Here is a 19,233-nt window from a genome sequence, read left to right as displayed (position 1 = left end):
ATTCATAATATCCAAGTCAAGTCTATTGGGAGGGTTCATTCAAGCAGGTCACCAAATTGTTGATTCTCAACAACATAGAGCTCTTCATACAAAAAGGAGTCTGCTGCTATGAAATATAAAGTTTCCTCACATTGTTACACAGGGATGATTTGATTTAATCCTTAGAACAATCTAGAAAAAAATCATAAATGTTTATCTCTGCTCTGCAGGTAAGAAAACTGAGCTAGAGAGGGTTGACATGACATCCCAATACTAAAGGAGAGTGGGACTGGACCTTGACCTTTTGCTCTACGCAGAGCAACCCTGAAAGCTTGGTCCCTTTAGTACATTCTGTGGCTCTTCTGAATGGTTCTCTGCCCATTCCCCTCCCCAAAGACCCACACCTCAGAGTTCATCCAATGTTTCATGCAGCAAATTTTCTAAGCTGTTCATTGGTACAAGGCAGAGGTTCTCAACTAGATGTCAGCGGCAATTTTGCTGGCAATGTCTGAAGACATTTTTTTATTTTCAATACTGGAGGGTGCCACAAGCATTTAGTGTGTAGAGGACAGATGTGTGGCTAAACATCCTAACACGAACAGGGCAGTACCTCGTACAACAATAGTATTAAGGTTGAGAAATCCTATGAATGGGGTACACAAAGAAAATTATAGGCACCCTTACACCATTTTGAGTGATTTTCATATACTCAATTATGGGTATACCTTGCTGATGTTGCAGGTTCAGTGCCACACGGCTACAATAAGGCAAATATTGCTAAATATTTGCTATTTAAATAAAATAAATGTATAATTTAAAAAACTATTCATGGATTTTTTTGGATTCTCAGTGCATACAAAAGTTATGTTTATACTATAATGTAGTCTATTAAGTGTGCAATGCCATTATGTTTACTTTAAAAAAAATGCACATACCTTATTTAAAACTACTTTATTGCTAAAAAATTATAATAATCATCTGAACCTTCAGTGAGTCATATCTTTTGCTGATGGAGAGTCTTGCCTCGATGTTGATAGCTGCTGACCAATCAGGGTAATAGTTGCTGAAGGTTAAGATGATTGTGACAATTTCTTAAAACAAGACAACAATGAAGTTTGTCATATCATTGGACCCTTCCTTTCATGAAAGATCTCTCTGTAGCATGTGATAGAATGCTTGACAACATTTTACCCAAAGTAGAACTTCTTTCAGAATTAGAGTCAGTCCTCCCAAATCCTACGGCTGCCTTATCAACTAAGATTATAGAATATTTTAAATCCTCTGTTGCCATTTCAACAATGACAACATCTTCACCAGGAGTAGATTCCATCTCAAGACACCACTTTCTTTGCTCATCTCTAAGAAGCAACTTCTCATCCATTAAAGTTTTATCATGAGATTGTAGCAATTCAGTCACATCTTCAGGCTCCACTTCTAAATGTAGTGATCTTTCTAATTCTCTCACATCTACAGTTACTTCTTCCACTGAAGTCTTGAACCTCTTAAAGTCATCCATGAGGGTTGCTATCAACTTCTTCCAAAGTTCTGTTAATGTTGATATTTTTACCTCCTCCCATGAATCACCAGTGTTCTTAATGGCAGCTAAAATGATGAATCCTTTCCAGAAGGTTTTCAATTTACTTTTCCCAAATCCAGCAAAGGAATAACTATCTATTGCAGCTATAGCCTTGCTAAATGTATTTCTTAAATAATAAAACTTGAAAGTCAAAATTACCCCCAATTCATGGGTTTCAGCATTGATGTGCTAGCAGGCTTGAAAACAAATTAATCTCCATCAGAGCACTTGGGTAAACAGGTGCATTCTCAATGAGTAGTAATATTCTTAAAGGAATCTTTTTTACTTTCTGAGCTGTAGGCTTCAACATTGGGTTTAAATATTCCGTAAACCATACTATAAATAGATGTGCTGTAATCCAGGCTTTGTTGTTCCATTTCTAGAGCACAGGCAGAGTAGATTTAGCATAATTCTTAAGGACCCTAGGATTTTTGGAATGGGAAATGAGAACTGGCTTCAACTTAAAGTCATCAGCTGCAATAGCCCCTAACAAAAGAAAGCCAGCCTTGGAAGCTTTGAAGCCAGGCATCTGACTTCTCCTCTCTAGTTATGAAAGGTTTTTATGGCATCTTTTTCCTCTATAAGGCTGTTTTTATCTACACTGGAAATCTGTTTCTTAGGGTAGCCACTTTCATGAGTGATTTCATCTAGATCTTCTAACTTCTAACTGATAACTTGCTGCAGCTTCTATATCAGCACTTGTTCCTTCACCTTGCAATTTAAGGTTATAGAGATGGTTTCTTTCTTTAAACCCTCATTAATCAACCTCTGCTAGCTTCCAAATTTTTTTCTGCAGCTTCCTCACCTCTCTCAGCCTTTATAGAATTGAAGAGAGTTAGGGCCTTGCTTTGGAATTTGCTTCAACTGAAGGGAATTTTATTAGTCCGTTCTCACACTGCTATAAAGATACTACCGGAGACTAAGTAATTTATAATAAAGTAGTTTTAATTGACTCACAGTCTCATATGGCTGGGGGGGCCTTAAGAAACTTACAATCAGCCGGGCGGGGTGGCTCAAGCCTGTAATCCCAGCACTTTGGGAGGCCGAGACGGGCGGATCACGAGGTCAGGAGATTGAGACCACCCTGGCGAACACGGTGAAACCCCGTCTCTACTAAAAAATACCAAAAAAAACTAGCTGGGCAAGGTGGCAGGCGCCTGTAGTCCCAGCTACTCGGGAGGCTGAGGCAGGAGAATGGCGTAAACCTGGGAGGCGGAGTTTGCAGTGAGCTGAGATCCGGCCACTGTACTACAGCCTGGGCGGCAGAGCGAGACTCCGTCTCAAAAAAAAAAGAAACTTACAATCATGGCAGAAGGTGAAGGAGAAGCAAAGCACGTCTTACATGGCAGCAGGAGAGAGAACAAGAACACAGGGGAACTGCCACTTTTAAACCATCGGATCTCATAAGGACTCCCTTACTACCATGAGAACAGCATGGGGGAAAGCGCCCCCATGATCCAATTACTTCTTACCAGGTCCCTCTCTTGACATGTGGGGATTACAATTTGAGATGAGATTTGGGTAGGAGCACAGAGCCAAAATGTATTAGGAATGTTGTGGCTTGTTTGATCTTCTATTCAAATCACAAAAACTTTCTCCATTTCAGCCATTAGGCTGTTTTGTTTGCTTTTCATCTGTCAACTCAAAAAGTGATTTTAAATGTTCTTCAAGACCTTTTCCTTTATATTTATAACTTGACTAACTGTTTGGCACAAGAGGCCTAGCTTTCAGTTGATCTCAGCTTTGACATGCCTTCCTCACAAAGCTTAATCATTTCTAGCTTTTAATTTAAAGTGAGAAACATGCGACATTTCTTTTCACTTGTCCACTTAGAGGCCACTGTAGGGTTATTAATTGGCCAGTTTTCAGTATTGTTGTGTCTCCGGGATTAGGGAGGACCAAGGAGAGGAGAAAGATGGGGAGAAGGGCCGGTGGGTGGAGCAGTCAGAACACACACAACATTTATCAATTAAGTTCACGGTCTTACATGGGCATGTTTCATGGCAGCCAAAACAATAACAACAGTGACATCCAAGAAGACTAATCATGGATCACCACAGCAGACATAAAAATAATGAAAAGGTATGACAATTGTGAGAATTAGCAAAATGGGACACAGAGACGCAAAGTGAGTATGTGTTGTTGGAAAAAATAAACGGTGCCAGTAGACTTGCTGGAGGCAGGGTTGCGACAAACCTTTAATTTGTAAAAATTGCATCACCTAGGAAGGAAAAAAAGTAAAGAGCAGGCTGGGCATGGTGACTCACGCCTGTAATCCCAGCACTTTGGGAGGCCGAGGCGGGTGGATCACAAGGTCAGGAGATCAAGACCATCCTGGCTAATGTGGTGAAACCCCATCTCCACTAAAAATACAAAAAATTAGCCAGGCATGGTGGCAGGTGCCTGTAGTCCCAGCTACTCAGGAGGCTGAGGCAGGAGAATGGCATGAACTCGAGAGGCAGAACTTGCAGTGAACCGAGATCGCGTCATTGCACTCTACTCCAGCCTGGGCAACAGAGCGAGACTCCATCTCAAAAACAAACAAACAAACAAACAATAAAATAATGTATGCCTGTAGCCAATTTTCAAAATAATACTATGAAACTGAAAATATTACTATTTCATGTAAGAAGAGGATATGGAAGCCTGAGAGTTGACCAAGGTTCAAGTTGACTTGAACTCCAATGTTCAGCTTCAGGATCCACACTCTGAAGTGTTATTGTGGTATCTTTCACAGTTGAATAAGACACTGTCAATATTTTATACTGCTGGTGAGAGTGAAAAGGTTCTGCAGCAAGGACAGGGCGGTGCCCAGAGCTGCCACTGCAAAGGGTGACTTACAGAAAGCAGGTAGTTGTCGAAGTGGGACTTACATATTCTCAGGAAGGGCTCCAGGAGGAGGAGAGGTTGAAAAGACTCTGAGGTGAAGTCCTTGGTGGCATAAAACGACCATGCCCCTGGGACTTCCCCGATTCCCAAATGCAATGCAGTTTGTGTAGCAGGCTGCTTCTAAGATAGCCCCAGTGACCCCTGTTCCTGGTGTTGATGCCCTTGTATGATCCTCTCCAAAGATTATAAGAGTTCTGGCTTCTACCTTGCTTGATCTCTCTTGCTTTTCAAATGAAAGCCAAGTGCCGTGTTGTAAACTGCCTTATGGAACTGGCGATAAAGCCAAGGGACTGAGGGAAGCTTCCAGACAACAGCCTGTGGGAACAGAGTCCTGCCCACAACAATTTTAGTGAACTTAGGACAAAATGCTCAACATCACTAATCATCAGAGAAACATAAACCAAAACCACAACGAGAGACTATCTCACACCAGTCAGAATGGCTATTACTAAAAAGTCAAAAAGCAACAGATGTTCGCGAGGCTGTGGAGAAAAGGTTCACTCATACACCGCTGGTGGAAATGTAAATTAGCTCAGCCACTGTGGAAAGCGGAGATTTCCCAAAGAACATAAAACAGAACTACCATTCTATCCAGCAACCCCATTACTGGGTAAATATCCAGAAAATAAAGCATTTTACCAAAAAGATACCTGTACTTGTATGTTCATAGCGGTACTATTCATAATAACAAAGACATAGACTCAACCTAGCTGCCCATCAGTGGTGGATTGAATAAAGAAAATGTATATATACATCATGAAATACTCTGCAGCCATAAAGAAACAAAATCATGTCCTTTGCAGCCACATGGATGCAGCTGGAGGCCAGTTTCCTAAGCAAATTAACACGGGAACAAAAAACCAAGTACCGTATATTCTCACTTATAAGTGGGAGCTAAACATTGGTTAGACATGGACATAAAAATTGCAATAGACACTGGGGACTACTAGAAGGAGCAGTCGGGAAGGAGGGCGAGGGTTAAAAAACCAACTCGGGGGTACTATGCACGCTATCTGGGTGATGGGATCATTTGTATCCCCAGCCTCAGCATCATGCAATATACCCATGCTACAAATCTGCAAATATTCCCCCTGAATCTCACATAAAAGCTGAAATTATTTTAAGAAACAAAAGAAAAAGGAAATGGGTCCTTCTTAAGAGTACTACAGCCCCGGGCAACACATTAATTGCAGCTTAGTAAGAGACTCAGGCAGATAACCCAGCTAAGTCACACCCAGATTCCTGATCACAGACATTGGGACAAAATAAATGTTTTTGCTTCAAGCTGCTAACCTTGGCGGGTAATTTGTTACATGCAGAGAAGACTAATACAGTGTGCACATCAGATTCTTCTAACACATTTCTTTGGGTCCTCTGGGACTCACCTGGCTCTGATTCCAGTCATCTTTGAGGTGACCAGTCTTGCTTGGGCTCCAGTCACCTTCATTCAGATGGAATCTGGTACCACTTTGCTTCTGTCTTATATTGTACCTGTCTCCTCCCACCTGCCTTGCACCCATGCATGTCTATTTTGCAGATAAGTTAACTTGCTATGGTGAAAATCTTTGGCCTGGGGGCAATGGAACAATGGATAATAAATGATTTTCCCTTTCCTTTTTCCTGGAAATGATATCCTGAGATACATTTCTTACTGCTTTTCAGGAACTGTTGTATGGTAACTGTGAAAGTATGCGACAATACCTGCAGAAACAGCCACCTGGCAACACCTGCATCAGCAGTCTCTCCTTCCCTGATTTGCTTCCTGACTCTCTCTCCTGCTCCCTGGAATCACACCTCCCAAAACTGTATGTGCAGAAGCCTTTGTTGGGCTGTGATTTCTGGGCAATCTAAGCCAGGATGGACATTGTTAATACATCAGAGATGCTCAGTCAATGGATATTATCAAGCCTCTTCTCTGTATGGTTGAGTGACCCGGAGACCCGGACAGTGTTCCTTGTAGTTTGAAAGTTTTATAATTCCCTATATTTTTATTTTGTTCTTATAGCCTCTTATCTTCATGAGAAAAGATAACAAAATGGAAGACACAAAGCAGTTCAGTGAACAAGTTTCAAATCGCATTGAAGTTTTTCCCTCCAAACTCACTCTCCTGTAACTCCTTCCACCCACTCCCTCCCTTGCTCTTCATCCTTATTGGTACTTTCCAGCGTAGAGTTCCCCTGTTTCATCACCCTTTCATACTTCCATGTCTTTGCTCATCTATTCCACCTGCCACAAATAGCATCCAACCTTCTAGTTAATTATTATGGTTTTTTTTTTTTTTTTTTTTTTTAGAGTCTGGCTCTGTCGCCGGGGCTGGAGTGCAGTGGCCGGATCTCGGCTCACAATTATTATGTATTTTTAATGATACCACTTTAAAGGTCATCTTATCCAGCAACTTAGGAAACCTTCTCTAAAAACCTCCCTTTGGACCAAGCGTTCCTTCTCTGAGATCTCAGAAGAACCTAGAACATATGATTGCCTTAAATTATTCATTTTTCATAAAAACATTATAAACTTTGCTGGAACAACAACCATAGTATATTCATCTAACACCTTCAGTGCTTAATTACTCTTCATTGAATGAATGAATAAATCCAATAAAGCAAGAAGAATGACTAAAATCAATTTTCCCTTGAATGTCATGCTGAAAATTTCAACATCAACCTGAAAGCTACTCAATTCTGTGCTGAAATTTAAGGTGACTGGAATAAAAACTCATACTCTTTCAACCAGTTCCATATTCAGCCCGCACCCAGTTTGCTGTTATCAGGGCAGTTCAGCAAGGCAGACAATCTGGCCCACCTCCTCTAGCATTTGAGAGCTCATGAGATGACACGGTAAAACATGCAGAATAAACCTGGGGGGTGGGTGACAAGCATTTTTCACCTCCCCTCTTGCCTTGGCTAGGCCTACATACTTCACTTCCCAATATCCCACTTCTAACATCAACCTTATTTTCAAGAGCGAGAGCATGAAGTGTCCAAAGTTCTACAACCTTAGAAATGTCTACAGATCAATGACTTTTGAGACCAAAGAATGTCTGTGATAATTTAAAAATACAATACGCTTAAGTCCCCCTGTTCACATGCAAATATATATATACACACACACACACACAAATAAGAAGCTCATCAGCACTTGAGACAGTTCATTCAGTTTCTACCTGAATCATGAATAGAGAGAATGTCTGATATATGATTTTCTAGGATGTGACCTGTGACAAGTCAGCTCACCCACTGAGCCTCAATTTTCTCATCTGTGCAACTGAAACCATATGCGCCTATATGGCCTTATACAAAGGCTGATAGCAGCAATCACAGGAATGAATGGAACAACTCTGAAACGTGAAGAGATGTTTTCTTCTAGTACAGACTGTTGTTCCTGTTCTGCCTTCAATCCAGGGCCACTGGGAATTCTTCATTCCTGAAACACCCCACAAAAGAGATGGTGCATTAGAACTGCAGACATAAGAAGAGAATAGTTTATCCTTCATTTTAAGTTTTCAAACAGACTTTTGAATTTAATGAGCAAGATTTCAATTTAATATCAAAGAATTTGAAGCTTCAAAATTCCAGGAATTTGGCCATGAATAGTAGCTTCAAGAGATTATTAACTGATTAATTTTTCCCCACTCCACAACCTAAAAACTGGATAGAGTTTGATTGGACTAGGAGAATCTGAGACAGAGTCAAAGGGGAAGTAAAGATGGCTGTAGCACTTATCACTCCCCTACTAAGAGGCTCCATGCATGCTCTTACCCCACCTTCACACCTGGCTGAGCGTCCTAATTCTAAAGAAAAAAACATGAAATGACTTGGAGGAATCTCTGTGCAGAGATGATCTGTGTCCTCATCCCTCATTTGAATTTGGGCACACAGCAGGTTCCTGGGTTCTCCAAGCACCAAATGGTTTCCTACCAAAGGACCTTAAAGGGTCCAGGGATCCAGAAGTAGCAATTCTGGATAAGCAGTGAGAAGTTAATGACTGATGATCCTATGGGAAGATGTAAAACTCAAAGAATGCTGGTGAGGAAGGTAATGATCAGAAGCTAAATACTCAATCCCCATGCTCAATTCTCAACTCCAATACTGTAGCTCTCTGGAAGCCCAAAAACTTGGTTTCAACCTCACAGAAAAGTGAGGAGAAATTCTTGATTTTGCTATTGTTGTTATCTATGGCCTAGAGATTAGAATTAAAATGAGGTTCAACTACAGAAAAAAACCTCCATTTTTGCAAATCTAAGTTGGTGGGCTATGTCACCATGAGTGAAGGGACTCACACAGCATCTGGCCCAGAGCAGGTGTCCTGTTATTAACAGCTCCCTTCCCACACAATGTTGAACTGACCCTGACCTCACAACACTCTCACAGCTCCCAGTTTAGCTCTCGTGGTGACAGTGACAAATGATTTAATCATAGAATCTTTGCCCAGTATGGAACTTTCCAGGGCAGCTCTCTCAATTTAGAGTTTGGAGCCTGAGACCCAGGGATGGGGAGAGACACTACTAGACACAGTAAAGTAGCATCAGAGATAGGAGGGAAGCCCAGGTCTCCTGAATTTATGTTACAACTCTTTCCATTTCCCATGAAGCTTCCCAAGGAAAAAAGCTGAAGATGACTTTGCAGGAGATCATCAATAATTTAATTGGTGGAAGACAGAAGGGCAAGAGGGAGTTAATTAGTGTGAAAAGCTAATCAAGACAATATGGCCCCACGGGGAATCCTAATACTCTCCAGCATCTGAGAATGAATGACAGTGACATAGGAACAAGTTGTTCTAATCCTTCACATCCCCTAGGCCCACCTCCTGAAATATGTTTCACATAGTTATGTCTTTATCAAATATCTCCATTGGTTTCATGGTGTCTAGAAACTAAAATTCTACTTCTTTGGCAGAGCAGTCAAAGCCTTCTCTGTTCTTCCCTCAATGCCCTTTGCTAGCCTCAGTGTGCTCTGCAGCCTTTCAGACAACCTCCTCTCCCTTCCCTTGCAGCAATCATGCCTGGTCCTCAATTTTTTGTCCAGTCTCTCTTTCTTCATCCTCCCTCATGTATCAAAATTGAGATCAGTTTGTAAGGCACAGTTTAGATGACACTTTCCCTTGATCCCCCAGGACAAAATAAATCTGAACTCTCTGTACTTTTAGAGTACAACACTAGGAGAATAGTAAAGCAGAGTAATAGAGAGGTTAAAGCAGAGGAGCTTAAGTCAAACAGACCAGCCACTTACTAGTTACACGATCCTTAGCAATTTCCCTAACCTCCCTGAACGTTTAATTTGCAAAATGAGATATTAATGTTGTCACCTCCTAAGGGCATGTGACTTACATAATACATAATACCTGTAGCATGCTTGGAACAATGTTTGGTACTGGTTTTATTTCCTCCGGTCTAATAAAGCAGGAGTAAAACATAATAATATGCATAATCATATTTTAATGTCTCATTTTTTATCTTGTATTATCATCCTTTTAGTCTGTCTCCACCCCTTCTCTGTACAAGTTCCAGAAGGGTCAGATTTATGTCTTGTTCATTCACTCATTCAAAAATTAGTTATTATGCACCAGTGTATGTCAGATATTCTTCTAAGCACTGGAGATACTGAGCTGAAACCAAACAAACATGATTCCTATTCTCAAAGACTACTTCTGAGCAAGATGGCTGAATAGATGTGGACAGGAAGAGCTTCTCCCACCAAGATACCAAATCATCAAGAAGATTAGCACACTTCAAACAGATCTTCAGAAAGAAGGCACTGAGAGTGAATGGAGGGAGGGTGCAGATGCCAGGCTAAAAGAGGAGGAAGGTGGAAGCCCTGCATGGAGTTGCCAAGCACCAGGACTCATTCCTGGCCTAGAGTGGCTCCTGGGGAAGAGGTGTGTGAAAGAGGCATGGAGTGCCCCAGTCTCACCATGGACCTGCAGAATCCTAGCTTCGGGAGATTCCACAACCCTGATGGACATTTAAGCTGGCAGAAAACTGCCCAGAGAGATGGCAGAGACAGAACTCCAGCCTGCATGTAGCCTACAGGATATGGCTTGGGAACAACTGTAGTGGAGCACAGTCATTGGTGCTCATCCTCCTAGGCTCACCATACTCCTCTAGTTGGCTTTAGCCTTGATTGACTGACAGACCTGAACAGAGCAGGGCTATCTTGCCCATGGGAGGGGGCCAGTCTGATCTGACTGTCTTCATCTGCTGGCTTATCCCAGAGTCCCTGCCTGACTGCACCTAGTTGCAACACAGCCTCAGCTGCCCAGCCAAGGCACCTGCCAGTAGCTTCTACCATAGCTCTTTCACTAGCAGACCTGCCTAAAGTTGGAGAGCTTCTGTAGGCAGGCCCTCACCACCAGCAACCCTCTCCCCATGCTGCTTTGTTGGTGTACACTCACCCGCACCCTTCCCTTGCTGCTTTGCCAGTGCTCACTCACCCACAACCTCCCCTGGCTGCTTCTCCAGTGTGCATGCATGTACTAACCCTGCCACTGGCATGAATGTGTGCATGGGACCAGCCACTGCCCCACCACTGCCCTGCTGAAGCACGCTTGCCAGCATTGCCCATGACAGTATTGTTACTAATGGACTGGGGACACCTTGGCTCCTCCAACACAGCAGGTGCTTAAGCTCAAGAAGCCGGAGAGAAAAAATAATGCAGGCCCGGTCCCAGACCACCACAGTTAGTGCACACAGCCCAGGAGTGCTGAGCCAAGCCTTGGACCCCTGAAATCCATGAGAAATGAAGCCAATTAACTAAGCCCAACCAACCTATACCACAGTCAAAAGCATCAAAGAATCCCACCCAAAAGACAGCAATTTTAAACATTAAAGGAACATCAACCCATTTACATGAGAAAAAATAAGCCTAAGAACTCTGGCGACACTAAAAGCCTGTCTTCTTACCTCCAAATGAGTGCCCTAACTTCCTAGCAATGGTTCTTAACCATGCTAAAATGGCTGACATTACAGACATCAAATTCAGAATCTGGATGATAATGATTATCATCAAGATTCAGGAGAAAGTTGAAACCCAATCCAAGGAATCTAAAAAATTCAACAATATGTATGTAAGAGCTGAAAGATGAAATGGCTATTTTAAGAAGGAACAAAAGTAATCTCCTAGAACTGAAAAACTCACTATAAGAATTCCATAATGTAATCAGAAGTATTAACAGCAGAATATACAAAGCTGATGAAAGAATCTCAGAGCTTGAATGCTGGTTCTTCAAACCAACTTAGTCAGACAAAAGTAAAGTGAAAAGAAATTTTTTAAATGAACAAAACCTTGGGAAAATGAGGGATTACGTAAAGAGACCAAACCTATGACTCATTGGCATCTCAGAAAGAGAGGGGACAAGCAACTTTGAAAACATATTTGAGGATATTGTCCATAAAAATTTCCCCAACCTCACTACAGAGGTCAATATACAAATTGAGAAAATTCAGAGAACTGCAGTGAGATACTATACAAGATGACCATTCAAAATTAGTTGTAGACACATAGTCATCAGATTCTCCAAGGTCAACATGTAAAAAAAGTAAAGGCTGCTAGAGAGAAGAGGTAGATAATGTAGAAAGGGATCTCCGTCAGACTACAAGTGGAACTCTCAGCAAAAACCTTACAAGACAGAAGAGATTGAAAGCATATATTCAGCATCTTTAAACAAAAGAAATTCCCACCAAGAATTTTATATCTAGCAAAGATAAGCTTTGTAAATGAAAGATAAAATCCTTTTCAGATGAGCGAACATTAAGGGAACTTGTTAACAAATTAGTAACGAATTTTCTTAGTGTTTGCTGGTCTGAAAAGGATTTTCTTTTCAGATCTGCCTTACTAGAGATCTGTAAGGGAGTGCTAAACATAGAAAAAAAAACACTGTCACCAAACCACACACACAAAAAAACATACTTAAGCACAAAGCACACTGATACTATAACAACCATACAATAAAGTCTACATAATAACTAGCTAACAACAAGATAACAGAATCAAATCCTCACATATGAATATTAACCTTGAACATAAATAGGCTAAATGTCCCACTTAAAAGGCACAGAGTGGCAAGTTGGATAAAGAAGCAAGAAGACCAAACTGTATGCTGTCTTCAAGAGACCCATTTCACATGCAATGATGCCCACAGATTCAAAGTAAAGAAATGGAGAAAGAGCTATCAAGCAAACAAAAAACAATAAAAAGGAGCAGAGGTTGTTATTCTTATTTCAGAGAAAACAGACTGTAAATCCACAACAATGAAAAATGACAAAGAATGGTGTTACATAATGATAAAGGGTTCAACTCAACAAGAAGACTTAGCTATACTAAATACATATACATCCAACATTGGAGCACCAGACTCATAAAACAAGTTCTTAGAGACCTACAAAGATACTTACATAGCCACACAATAATAATAGAAACCTTTAACCCCCTACTGATAGTATTAGACAGATCATCAAGGCAGGAAACTAACAACAATATTTGGAACCTAAACTCGACAGTTTACTAAAGTGACCTAACAGACATCTACAGAACACTCCACCCAACAATTACAAAATATACATTATTCTTATCCACACATGGCACATACCCTAAGATCAACCACATATTTGGCCATAAGGCAATTGTCAACAAATTTTTAAAAATAAAACCATATCCATGTTTTCAGACCACAGCACAATTAAAAATAATATTTTAAATATTATTTTATTAAAATAAACATATCTCAAAACCATGCAATTACATGGAAATCAAACAATTTGTTCTTGAGTAACTTTTGGGTAAAGAATGAAATTAAGACAGAAATCAGTATTTTCAACTGTTCATTTTCAATGTTTTGAAACTAATGAGAGCAAAGATACAACATACCAGAATCTCTGAGATACAGCTAAAGCAGTGTTAGAAAATCAATAGTGCTAAACACCTACATCAACAAGTTATAGAAAGATCTCAAATTAACAACCTAACATCACACCTAGAGGAACCGGAAAAACAAGAGCAAATGAACTCCAAAGCTAGCAAAAGAAAATAAATAACCAAAATCGAGATGCAGTGAATGATATCAAGATACAAAAATATATACAAAAGATCAACAACCAAAAGCTGATTCTTTGAGAAAGTAAGTAATATTGATAGACTTCTAACTGGACTAATAAAGAAAAAAGGGAGAAAATACACATAATCATAATTAAAAATGCCAAACGTGACACTACCACTGACCCAACAAGAATACAGAAAAAAAAAAACAAAAACACAACACTCAGAGGCTATTACAAACATCTCTATGCATGCAAACTAGAAAACCTACAAGAAATTGATAAAATTCCTGGAAACATAAAATTTCCCAAAACTAAACCAGGGAGAAATTGAATACCTCAAGAGACTAATAATGCATTCCAAAATTGAATCAATAATTAAAAACCTCCCAATCATAAAAAGCCCTGGATCAGAGAGATTCACAGCCAAAATCTACCAGTTATAGACAGAACAGGTAATACCAAAACTACTGAAATTGTTTCAAAACATCAAGGAGTAGGGTTCCTCTCTAACTCATTCTATGAGGCCAGCATCATTCTATTAATAACACCAAAACTGGGCAGAGACACACACAAAAAAGAAAACAGTCCACTATCCTTGATGAACATAGATGTAAAAATCCTGCCAAATCAAATCCACTGGCACATCAAAAAGCTAACCAATCAAGATCAGTAGGCTTTTTTTCCTAGGATGCAAAGTTTTTTCAAAATACACAAACCAATAAATGAGATTCATCACATAAACAGAACTAAAAACAAAAAAACACATGATCATCTCAATAGGCACAAAAAAAGGCTTTCAACGAAATTCAACATCCCTTTATATTAAAAGCCCTAAACAAACTGGGAATTAAAGGAGCATATCTCAAAATAACAAGAGATGTCTATGACAAACCTATAAGTCAACCTAATTCTGAATGGGCAAAAGCTGGTAGCATTCCCCTTGAGCACTGGAACCACACAAGGCTGCCCAATCTCATCACAACTATTCAACATAGTACTCAAAGTACTAGCCAGAGCAATAAGGCAAGAGAAAGAAATAAAAGACATCCAAATAGGGAAAAGGTAAGTCAAACTATCTGTTTTCACAGATGATATGGTTTTGAACCTAGAAAACCCCATAGTCTCTGTACAGAAGCTCTTAGAACTGATAAATAATTTCAGTATAGTTTCAAGATACCAAAGTCAATGTACAAAATCAGCATTTCTATACATCATTAATGTCCAAGCTGAGAACCAAATAAAAATGCAATCTCATTCACAATAGCCACAAATATAATAGAATACCTAGGAATACAGCTAACCAGAGATATCAAAGAACTCTACAACAAGAATTGCAAAACACTGTTGAAAAAAGTTGGAAATGGCACAAACAAATAGAAAAACATTCCATCTTCATGGATAGGTAGGATAAACATTGTCAAAGTGTGCATACTGTCCAAAGTAATTTATAGATTCAATGCTATTTTTTACCAAACTACCAATATCATTTTCATAGAATTAGAAAAACTATTCCAAAATTCATATGAAACTGAAAGAGCCTGAGTAGCCAAAGCAATACTAAACAAAAAGAAAAAAGCTAGAGGCATTACATTACCCAATTGCAAACGATACCACAAGGCTACAGAGACCAAAACAGCATGGTATGTGTACAAAAACAGACACATAGACCAATGAAACAGGTTAGAGAACTCAGAAATAAAGCCACATAACTACAACCATTGGATGCTTGACAAAGTCAACAATAACAAGCAATGGAAAAGGACTCCCTATTCAATAAATTGTGCTGGGATAACTGGCTAGCCATAAGCGGAAGATTAAACCTGGACTCCCCCTTTCACCATGCACAAAAAAATCAACACAAAATGGATTAAAGACTTAAACATAAAACCTGAAATCATAAAAGCCCTAGAAGAAAACCCAGGAAATATCATTCTGGACATAGGCCTTCACAAAGATTTTATGACAAAGACTCCAAAAGCGATTATAACAAAAACTAAAATAGGCAAGTGGGACCTAACTAAACTAAAAAGCTTCTGCACAGCAAAGGAAATTATTAATAGATTCAACAGAAAACCTACAGAATTGGAGAGAATATTTGCAAACTACTTTCTAATAAGGGTCTAATATCTAGAATCTATAAGAAACTTTAACCGGCTGGGCACGGTGGCTCAAGCCTGTAATCCTCAGCACTTTGGGAGGCCCAGACAAGCAGATCACGAAGTCAGGAGATTGAGACCATCCTGGCTAACACAGTGAAACCCTGTCTCTACTAAAAAATACAAAAAAAAAAAAAAACTAGCCGGGCGAGGTGGCGGGCACCTGTAGTCCCAGCTACTTGGGAGGCTGAGGCAGAAGAATGGCATAAACCCGGGAGGCGGAGCTTGCAGTGAGCTGAGATCTGGCTACTGCACTCCAGCCTGGGCGACAGAGTGAGACTCCAACTCAAAAAAAAAAAAAAAGAAAGAAAGAAACTTTAACCAACAAGCAAAAAACAAAACCTCATTTTTAAAAAGCCAAAGGACATCATGAACACACACTTCTCAAAATAAGACATACATACATACATTTCAACTAGCATATGAAAAAAATACTCAACATCACTAATCACTAGAGAAATTCAAATCAAAACTACAATATCATCTCATACCAGTCAGATTGCTACAATTAAAAAGTCTAAAAATAACAGAAAAAGGAAAGTTTATACACTCCTGATGGTAATATTAGTTCAGCCACTGTAGAAAGCAGTTTGGGTTACAGATTTCTGAAAACAAAACAAAAACAAAAACAAAAAGCTACCATTCAACCCAGCAATCCTATTATTGGGTGTATACCCAATTGAATACAAATTGTTCTACCATAAAGATACATAAACTCACATGTTCACTGCAGCACTTTTCATAACAGCAAAAAGACATGTAATTTACATACATACCCATTAACAGTGGACTGGATAAAGAAAATGTGGTAAATATATACCATGGAATACGATGCAGTCATAAAAGAGAATGAAATCATGTTCTTTGTAGCCAACACGGATGCAACTGGAGGCCACTATCCTAAGCAAATTAACACAGGAACAGAAAACCACAGACTACCTGTTCTTACTTACAAGTAGGAGTTAAACACTGAGCACACATGTATACCAACAGGGAAATAACAGACACAAGGGCTTACATGAGGGTAGAGAGTGGGAGGAGGGTGAGGACTGAAAATCTACCTCTTGAGTACTACGTTCACTATCTGAGTGATGAAATAATTTGTAAGCCAAACCTAGACAACGGGCAACTTATCTATGTAACAAATCTGTACTTGTACCCTCTGAACCTAAAATAAAAGAAGAAAAAAAGGCTTTGCTTTCTACTTAGGGAGGAAGACATCTAGATGTGTGTATCTTCAATACCTTCTTAGATTCTAGCACAAAGATCTGCACAAATAGGTATCTACTTTAAAGTTTACCCTTGAAGTAGTTTCTTTGTGCTACATGTCAGACTAAGCAATTTCTATGCATTATCTCAATGGATATTTACAACTTCCCAGTGCTCTCCCTGTTTTAACACTAGAAAATTACATCTCTGTCAGGTTATGTGGTTTGTTCAAGGATCCACAATTAGGAAACAATGACACTAGAATTCAAATTCAGATATGCCTTATCCCAAAACTCTTATCCATTCCACTAGATTTTAGTGCCTGTACTTATTGGATATTTAGTCATTGTCTCAATAAATAAACTGATGGGTGGAATAATATTACGAAGAGTAGGGAAAACTTGTCAGGATTCCATTTTGTCTTTACTGTCTAAAATTACAAACAATGATATTTTTTGAACCATCCATCACACTGAATTTTATGAGTATTATTCATTCTTTAGGTTGCTATTCAAAGTTCATTACAATGCATTGCTATCATTTAACCTTTGTAAGGCTCAATGAGCCAGTCAACTCCATTGATTGTCTCTCACTTCAAAATATGTCTGTCACATAATCATCCCAAAGCTATGTTGGGCCAACCACATGGTCATCCTTATCTTTGACTTAATTTCACTATTCATAATAAGAGCTACCATAATGTATACAAGCATTATATATTTTAAAACTAATCATAATAAAAGCTGGCATTGAGTAGGCGTTCACTTGTTGCCATGAACTCTCCTTAGTATTGTATATACATGGATACATTTGATCCTTACAGCGGCCTTTGATGTGGGTAATATTGCTCAGTATCACAGATGGAAAAGACTCAGAGCACTAGCAATCTGGCCAAAGTTCAAACACAGCAAATGAGAAGGAGGACCAGTTCAAACAGAGCAAATGAGAAGCAGGACCAGATCTCAAAGAGCATACCTTTCAGGCCACAAGCATTTGCTTGGAAACGTCATGTGTAGTTGGTGAAAAGGTAAATATCATTCTGAGTAAGGCTTCTCACCAATAAGATGCAGTTGCGAAGGGAGTGGGGACAGAACCTCCTTATGTATTCATAAAACTGTCCAGAGAGAAAGTGCCTCTGGCTCTTGAAGGTGTGGTCTCCATAGCGGCCATACCGGAATCCTATTGTTCAGAGCAGCTCCACTCATTGGCTTAAATGAACATTCCATTTGGAATGATTCTAGTTCAATGGAGAAGAAAGAGCATGCTAAGCCTCATTTACCCTCTTCAGAGTAGAATGAACACAGACAGGCTTCGCTTTTCATCCTGGCTTCAACTCTTACTCAGTGTAAATACTGTGCTTTCTCCTGAACTTTGGTCAAACAATTGTTGGTCAGGTACTGTCCTAGGTGCTGAAGTCACATAAAAGAATGAGGATCGGTTTACACTAGAAAAAGTTCACAGGAACTGGAGAATATAAATGTACTATGGGGTCGATCGTGGTGGCTCATGCCTGTAATCTCAGCACTTTGGGAGGCCAAGGCGGGCAGATTACCTGAAGTCAGGAGTTCAAGGAAGGCCAGCCGGGCCTCTCTCTCTCTCTCTATATATATATATATGTATATAAAAATATGTATATGTGTGTGTGTGTGTGTGTGTGTGTATAGTGCTAAGCACAGCCAGAAAAAAATCTAAGCCTCAAGTTGTACATCAAAATATTGTACCAAGGAAGACTACATCAAGCTTCATTTGTAATCTGGTAAGTGCAAATTAACATCACAATATGGCACTTCACACTGACCAGAATGGCTAAAATAAAAAAGCAGAGATTACCAAGTGTGGATGTGGATGTGAAGTGACTGAAATTTTTGTATATTGCTGGAGTAAGTGTAAATTGATATGGCTACTCCAGAAAACTATTTAGCAGTATTTACTAAAACTAAGCACACATGTACGCTATTACACAACTGTGTCATTCTTAGTAATATATTCAATTATATATATATGTGTGTTTATAATATATATACACATATACAATGTGTATTTTATATGTATATTAAAAGATATGTATGAGAATGCTATTATCATTTTTATAATCTAATGCTATAATTTATACAAATCTCATTAGAAGGGGTAATTGAATTGTGGTATAGTCAAACTTTAAAACACTTCATGGCAAAGAGAATAAAATACTATTCTATTAATACAGGATTAAGATACTATTATTCTATTAAGAATCTATTAAGAGTAGACCTAAACACATATACCTTGACCTATGAGACAAGAATTATGATATCTATCTTTTAAAATATTTAAAAATGTCTTACATGGCACTGAGTTTTGAGATATGGCTTTTAACTTGATTTCTACAAAAATTCCTATTTTTCATCCTGAAA

General features: G+C 39.2%; 1 protein-coding gene across 1 annotated transcript in view; it reads right to left on the bottom strand.

Annotated features, from left to right (window-relative positions):
• FAM135B (family with sequence similarity 135, member B) overlaps positions 1-18,021 on the bottom strand; it is a 298,084-nt gene extending 280,063 nt beyond the window's left edge. Inside the window, exon 1 of the mRNA XM_011938131.1 lies at positions 17,898-18,021. The gene's annotated coding sequence lies outside the window, so the exon portion shown is untranslated. The remainder of the gene's footprint in view (positions 1-17,897) is intronic.
• Between the last annotated feature and the right edge of the window lie 1,212 nt (positions 18,022-19,233).

The sequence above is a fragment of the Colobus angolensis genome, unplaced genomic scaffold, assembly GCF_000951035.1.
Source record: "Colobus angolensis palliatus isolate OR3802 unplaced genomic scaffold, Cang.pa_1.0 Scaffold17, whole genome shotgun sequence".
Classification (NCBI taxonomy): Eukaryota; Metazoa; Chordata; class Mammalia; order Primates; family Cercopithecidae; genus Colobus; species Colobus angolensis.
This window is presented reverse-complemented; position numbering and strand designations above follow the sequence as displayed.